Source organism: Procambarus clarkii, chromosome 41 (genome assembly GCF_040958095.1).
Source record: "Procambarus clarkii isolate CNS0578487 chromosome 41, FALCON_Pclarkii_2.0, whole genome shotgun sequence".
NCBI classification, from domain to species: domain Eukaryota; kingdom Metazoa; phylum Arthropoda; class Malacostraca; order Decapoda; family Cambaridae; genus Procambarus; species Procambarus clarkii.
Window position 1 is genome coordinate 39199820 of NC_091190.1, and position 8463 is coordinate 39208282.

Here is an 8463-nt window from a genome sequence, read left to right on the forward strand (position 1 = left end):
CCAACTTAACTAGCCTAACATAACTTACTAAACCGAACCTCCCTAACCTAACTTGCCCAAACCTAGCCTACCTTAACCTAACTTAACTAACTTAACTAGCTAACCTAACATAACTTACTTAACCGAACCTGCCTAACCTAACCTAACTTACCAAAACCTAACCTATTGTAACATGGGGGGGCGGGGGTGTTCTCGAATGGTATTTCCTGCTTTTTACTCCCTCGACCCGTATTCTTACTTTTGTTCTCTATACTAAGGGACCCCAAAACTTTCACTTGAGCCCACCCCACGCCACGTGGTTTCAAGACGATTACCGACTTGAGATTCTACAACCCGTATGACGTGGACTAGGCTTCTAGCAAAACCCTAGGGTCGCCTTTACGCTTCCACCACCAGACCTTTGCAACACCGAGCAATGATCGAGGTCTGGATCGATCATGCTAATTAATCAACCTTGGGGCTTTATCCCCACTATAACCCTATAACCCGATACCCTTTAAGATCTTAAGTGTGGAATTAATTAAATGGGAATCATGAATTCCGATTCGATGGTAGAATCGGCGCCCAATTCAACTCTGCCTCGTGGAGACCACGTGACAAGGACCAATTCACATACATATAACAAACACATGGAAATAATGAAAATGCAGATTATTAACTAATTAATTTATTCAAAATTAAGCAAAATCTAAATTGTTATCACTCCCTACTTGAACACTCCCTAATTGACCAGATCGGCAATGAGTTGACTATCCCTATAATTAACAAGAGCAACTAAACCTCTATGTTGACCAGCTTGGGTGGAGTGCTGGTCTTCGGGGAGAGGTGAGATGGTTGACCTCCCCCAGTTGATCTCGAGCCCACACTAATCTCTCCTCGTCTGGTCTTCCCCAGACTAGAGCATTGTATCCTTCCGCATAGTCTAAGTTTTACCAAGTTACTAGCAAGGCTTAAGTTTAACAATTAACCTCTGTTGCACTGAATTGATCAGGATTGGTTGAAATAATTTACGGAAGTTAAATTACACAAGCCTCTTAAGGAAGAGCTATTCCCGATCCCCAAAATGGTTATTTGAACTTTGAGAATTACTGAATGTGGAAACTGTTGTGACCTGTGACCGCCAGGTCAATCAAATTCTTCCGCGCCGAGGTCTAGTCATGGATAGTGACGTCACTGATGGTGACTTCAACTCATTCTCCTAATAATTAGAATACTCTTGATATTGTACCCAGTAATATTATACAATACAATTTTAATACAAAATGAATAGAGGCTAAATTCTCTAAAATAAGTGAATACTATAGGATGATTCATTATACGAAACTATGAACAAAGACGTCCGCCATTTTTGTGACTCAGACTTGCTAATCCCCAGAGGAATGCGCGTTGAGAGGTCAGGTCCTTACATGACTTCTGGAACCTTCTGGATAATTCTTACAACAGCCTAGTTTGTTACACTATCTTAATTAATCTAACCTAATCTAACTTAACTAAACCATACCTAACCTAACCTAACCTATGCTAACTTAACTAACCTTACCCAAGCTAACTTAACTAACCTAACCTAACCTAACTTAACTAACCCAACCTAACCTAACCTAATCTAACTTAACTAAACCTAGCCTATCTTAACTTACCCAAATCTAACCTAACACAACTAAATTTAACTAGCCTAACCTAACATAACTTACTTAACCAAACCTAACCTAACCTAACTTAACCAAACCTAACCTAACTTAACTTAACAGAACCTACCCAAACCTAACCTAACGTAACTTAACCCAACTTAACTAGTCTAACATAACTTACTTAACCGAACCTACCTAACCTAACCTAACTTACCCATATCTAACCTAATTTAACTTAAATTAAGCAAACCTAACCTAATCTAACCTAACCTACCTAACCGAACCTCCCTAACATAACTTACCAAACCTACCTAACCTAATGTAACTTACCTAACCTAATGTAACTTACCTAACTTACCCAAATCTAAGTTAATCTTACTTACCTATCCCAATGTAACTTACCTAACCTGACCTACCCAAACCCAACCTAACCTAACTTAACTAACCTAACCAAGCCTAATCTAACTTAACTAAACCTAACCTATCCTAACTTACCCAAACCTAGCCTAACCTAAAACCAGACCTAACCCTAACATGGCTAAGACCAAATTTAATCAAATATATCCCAATTTAGGACTATGTCTACCTAATTTGCCCCAATTTATTCATATTTAAGACATTTTTCTACCAAATTTACCCGAGTTTGCGTATCATAGCACGGGCAATGCCCAATTTGTCCCCCAAGATTCACCTATTCCATATATTGCATATTTAAGGCGCATTTCCAATATGCATTCCAATATTCTCCGCTGTTTTTTATTTTTTAGTTATGGATCTTTGTCAAATATTGTATTTTATATTCCTAGAAAAGTGTTTGTTTGTATATTAACCCAACTACCCTGTGCCCTAACCTGCATGGATCTTTGCCGAATATTCCTGTCAATGTTGGTTATGGACTCAACAACCCTGAAGCAAACCTGCCTTGACCTGACGTCGATTGTTGCACCTTCTTTTTTTGGGGGGAGTGATGTTTTTGCATCAACCCATCCGCCCTTGCCCAAACCTCCGATACCAAGATCTTGGTTCCATATATGGTATCTTATGCTTAGGACATAGCCAACCCATCCCAACTCAACCTCTATTAACTATGGGTTTAATGGTCTGTTTTCTCTACATCAGTTCAAACACAACCCAACCTCATATACATGGATTTGAACTCCATTTGTACACAAAATTTTTGGAAACATGATAAGAATTCTTAGGAAACATGATAAGATTCACCATATCTGGAGTGGAGTCACTATTTACCAACATACCTGTGGACGAGACAATCGGGATGATAGCAGACAGAGTGTATCATGACCCGGCTTGCACTCCTCTTGACATGCCAGAAAGCATACTGAGGAAGCTACTCCAAGCCTGCACTAAAGAGGCACCCTTCGTGAGCCCAGATGGGCACATGTATAAGCAAGTAGGTGGGGTCGCAATGGGTTCTCACCTAGGTGTCCTGTTTGCGAACTTCTACATGGGCACCAGCGAGCAGAGGGTCTTAGTTGACATGGGCTTGAAACCCGCCATATACTGCAGGTATGTTGACGACATTTTTACACAGGTACCTGATGCCAGATGTCTGCAGCACCTGAAGGAGGCATTTGAGCAGAATTCTGTGTTGAGTTTAACGTACGAGATGGAGAACAATGGGAAGCTGCCCTTTCTGGATTTAACAGTCACGGAAAAGAGCGGAGGCTTCCATACTGCAGTCTACACCAAAGAAATAAACATAGGAATGTGCCTCAATGCCAATAGTGACTGCCCAGACAGGTACAAGAGGAGTGTTGTCAATGCTTACGTCGACCGTGCTCTAAGCCACAGCTCAGGATGGAAAGAAGTCGATGAAGAACTCTGTAGGGTAAGGCAAGTCCTAGTCAACAACGGCTTCTCTAACAGTTTCGTTGAAGACATCATAAAAAGAAAGGTAAAACGCCATGCAACTTCTGAAGAGTCAACCAACACAACACTTGTACCCCCAATTAGACTATTCTACAGGAACTTCTTTTCGACGGCTCATAAAACGGAGGGAAGGGTCCTGAAAGATATTGTTGAAAGGAACGTCATCCCTACAGGCAAAAAGCAGAAAATACAATTGATAATTTATTATAAAACCAAAAAAACGGCCAATCTACTCATGAAAAACTCGCCAGACACCAAGCAGAATGCTTTGAAGAAGACCAATGTCGTCTATGCCTTTAAATGCCCAATTGGGGACTGTAAGCCCCAAAGAACTCAGTATATAGGCAAGACAACAACATCTCTTTCTAGGCGATTAACAATGCATAAGCAACAGGGAGCCATCAAGGAACACATAATCTCTTCTCACAACCAGACCATCACCAGAGAAATCTTAACAAACAACACAGAAATCATCGATAGGTACGGCAATAGCAGGCGGCTTGACATCTGCGAGGCACTACACATCAAAAAGTCAACACCAGCAATCAACAGCCAATTAATGCACAACTATATTCTACCTACTTCAAGACCCCGAATCAATATGGAAGCAGCAAGAGGAAGTAAGGTACAATAGACCTTCTGCAGTTAGAGTAGTGTGTCAGAGTAGTTAACAGGTGGAATGCATTAGGCAGTGATGTGGTGGAGGCTGACTCCATACACAGTTTTAAATGTAGATATGATAGAGCCCAGTAGGCTCAGGAATCTGTACACCAGTTCATTTACGGTGTAAAGGCAAGACCAAAGAGCCAAACCTCAACCCCCCCCCCGGCATACACAATTAGGTGAGTACACACACATACACACACACACACACACACACACACACACACACACACACACACACACACACACACACACACACACACAAACACACACGCGCACGCGCCCGACCTCCCTATTGGAGTGCCAGAAAGCCTTTCATACAGAACCACACAAAAGGCTGGGCGGACTGTATTTTCTTGGACTGTCGGAAAGCCTTAGACACAGTACCCCATAAGAGGCTGATGCATAAGCTTGAGAGACAGGCAGGAGTGACTGATAAAGTGCTCCAGTGGATAAGGGAGTACCTAAGCAATAGGAAGCAGAGAGTTACAGGGAAGGGGCTGAGACCTCAGATTGGCGTGATGTCACCAGTGGAGTCCCACAGGGCTCTGTACTAGTCTTATCCTGTTTCTGATATACGTAAATGATCTCGCGGAGGGTATAGATCCTCTCAATGTTTGCTGACGACGCCAAAATTACGATAAGGATTAAGACAGAGGAGGACTGCTTGAGACTTCAAGAAGACCTAGACAAACTGAAGGAATGGTCGAACAAGTGGTTCTTGGAGTTTAACCCAATCAAATGTAATGTAATGAAGATAGGTGTAGGAAGCAGGAGACCAGACACAAGGTATCATTTGGGAGATGAAATTCTTTGAGAGTCAGAGTGAGAGAAAGACTTGGGGGGTTGATATCACGCCAGACCTGTCCTCTGAAGCCCATATCAAGAGGATAACATCAGCGGCATAAGCCAGGTTGGCCAACATAAGAACGACATTTAGAAACTTATGTAAGGAATCATTTAGAACTTCGTATAACGCATATGTCAGACCAATCTTGGAGTATACAACTCCAGCAAGGAGTCCATAAGCATAGGACTAAACTGGAGAAGGTTCGAAGTTTTGCCACCAGACTAGTAGCCGAGCTGAGAGGTTTGAACGACGAATAGAGACTACGGGAGTTAAACCTCACGTTGCTGGAAGACAGAAGAGTTAAGGGAACATGATCACCACATACAAGATTCTCAAAGGAATTGATAGGGTAAATAGGGACATGCTGTTTAACCCAAGGGGCACACGCACTAGGGGACACAGGTGAAAATTGAGTGCCCAAATGAGCCACAGAGATATTAGATAGAACTTTTTTAGTGTCAGAGTGGTTGACAAATGCAATGCATTAGGAAGTGATGTGGTGGAGGCTGACTCCATACACAGTTTCAAGTGTAGATATGATAGAGCCTAATAGGCTCAGGTACCTGTACCCCAGTTGATTGACAGTTGAGAGGCGGGACCAAAGAGCCATAGCTCAACCCCCTCAAGCACAAATAGGTGAGTACACATACCCAGGAAGCAGCCCATAGCATCTGTCTAATTCCCTGGTACCTATGTACTGCTATGCAAACACAGCATTAGGGTGAAAGAAACTCTGCCTATTTGTTTACGCCTTCGCCGGTGATCGATCCCCGGACCCTAGGCCTACGAATCCCGAGCACTGTCCACTCAGCCTTAAAAGGTTATTGTTGTTTTAGATTCAGTTACTGGGAACAAAACACCCAAGTAGCATGGGCTATAGTGAGCCCATAAAGGGAAGGGGCATGGGGCAATAACATATACATACAAAGATAATTCAATTGTAGTGGGCACGGCGTTTTGGGCAGTGACGTCATCAGTGGCATCTTCGCATTCCAGTCTTGTTCTCACTCTCATGGTGGATAGAGTGAATAGTTCCATTATTTAAATATTTATGATGGGTTGCTGATTTTTATGTGAAGGGCTTCAAGAATTTGCAATCTTCATATTGGATTTTGTCTATTCTGCAATTGTTTGTATTCAACTTTTTCTTGATAGAGTGATATCATGGACTTGTCTCGTATGATTTTTAGGGACACCTGATTAAAGTTGACAGGTATATGCCTCATGAGCCTCATACGCCTCATGAGCTTGATCGACGTCATACCTAAGTACTTAGATTGAAGGCAACATCCTTCGTGGGGGCAAGTGTACATATACATCACATTTGACTGCTGTAAAGGGTTCTCCGTCGGCTTCGGGCTGCTTTTAATAAGGTGGTCGGTAGTCTTCTCTGTTTAATAGTATATGATGATATCTATTTTTTGGTTAGTGGTTGTGTTTTTTACTCCTTTACATATTTTGTCTTTCATTATTCCTTCTTCTTTCTTACATTCACTGTGCATGGTGGATTTGTAATATAATTTTATTAGAGGTGTTGAGGCTTCTGTTCTTGGTCCAGGATTATACCACTGGTCCAAGTGTCGTCTTATAGTAGTGTTTATCTCACGGTTACTACAGCCATTGTTCACCAGTACCTGAGTTATCCTTTCTAACTCCCTACTCACGTGGCTTCATTCAACGTGAGTAGGAAGTTTGAATTCAATTAGGGGAGTTTTGCTAAACTAGGCATAGTCACATGGTTCTATATAAAAGTTAACTTTAGACCTGTAGACTTATAAGCAAGCATAGTAACCGGATCATTACTGCCCATGAAATGGAAAGTGGCAGCTGGCATGTGTGTGTGCCTCACTATAGTGCATTGAATAGTGGCAGGTGGCATGTGTACGCCTCACTATAGTGCGTGGGATAGTGGCAGCTAGCATGTGTACGCCACACTATAGTGCCTGGGATAGTGGCAGCTAGCATGTGTACGCCTCACTATAGTGCATTGAATAGTGGCAGCTGGTATGTGTACGCCTCACTATAGTGCATTGAATAGTGGCAGCTGGCATGTGTACGCCTCACTATAGTGCATTGAATAGTGGCAGCTGGCATGTGTACGCCTCACTATAGCGCATGGGATAGTGACAGCTGGTATGTGTACGCCACACTATAGTGCCTGGGATAGTGGCAGCTAGCATGTGTACGCCTCACTATAGTGCATTGAATAGTGGCAGCTGGCATGTGTACGCCTCACTATAGTGCCTGGGATAGTGACAACTGGCATGTGTGTGTGTGCCTTACTATAGTGCCTGGGATAGTGGCAGCTGGCATGTGTACGCCACACTATAGTGCCTGGGATAGTGACAACTGGCATGTGTACGCCTCACTATAGTGCCTGGGATAGTGACAGCTGGCATGTGTACGCCTCACTATAGTGCATGGGATAGTGACAACTGGCATGTGTGTGTGTGCCTCACTATAGTGCATGGGATAGTGGCAGCTGGCATGTGTACGCCACACTATAGTGCCTGGGATAGTGGCAGCTGGCATGTGTACGCCTCACTATAGTGCCTGGGATAGTGGCAGCTGGCATGTGTACGCCTCACTATAGTGCCTGGGATAGTGACAGCTGGCATGTGTACGCCTCACTATAGTGCCTGGGATAGTGACAACTGGCATGTGTACGCCACACTATAGTGCATGGGATAGTGACAACTGGCATGTGTACGCCTCACTATAGTGCCTGGGATAGTGACAACTGGCATGTGTGTGCCTCACTATAGTGCCTGGGATAGTGACAGCTGGCATGTGTACGCCTCACTATAGTGCATGGGATAGTGACAGCTGGCATATGTACACCTCACTATAGTGCATGGGATTGTGACAGCTAGCATGTGTACGCCTCACAATAGTGCCTGGGATAGTGGCAGCTAGGACGTGTACGCCTCACTATAGTGCCTGGGATAGTGACAGCTGGCATGTGTACGCCTCACTATAGTGCGTGGGATAGTGACAGCTAGCATGTGTACGCTTCACTATAGTGCATGGGATAGTGACAGCTGGTATGTGCAAGCTTCAGTATAGTGCATGGGATAGTGTTAAGAGCAGGTCGAATAGGATAAAATTTTAATCTACCTTATTACATTATATGTAATGTTTCAGTTGATGGAGCTGCTGTACTTGCTGGGACGCAGCACTGGATGGATAACACCTGTATCAAGTTCGAGGCTGCCACGGACATTACTCAACCTCATCTCAGGTTTATAAAAAGTCATGGGTGCTTCTCTGAACTTGGACACCTGAACAAAAATGGTCCAACATGTATCTATTGGACACAGATGCACAAAGGTAAATATGGCAGATTATGTCGTATGCAGACTCTTGGTTACCTTTTCAAGTCGAGTTATGGTAGATATTTTGTAACAAAGTTTTTGGCATAATTCTTAATAA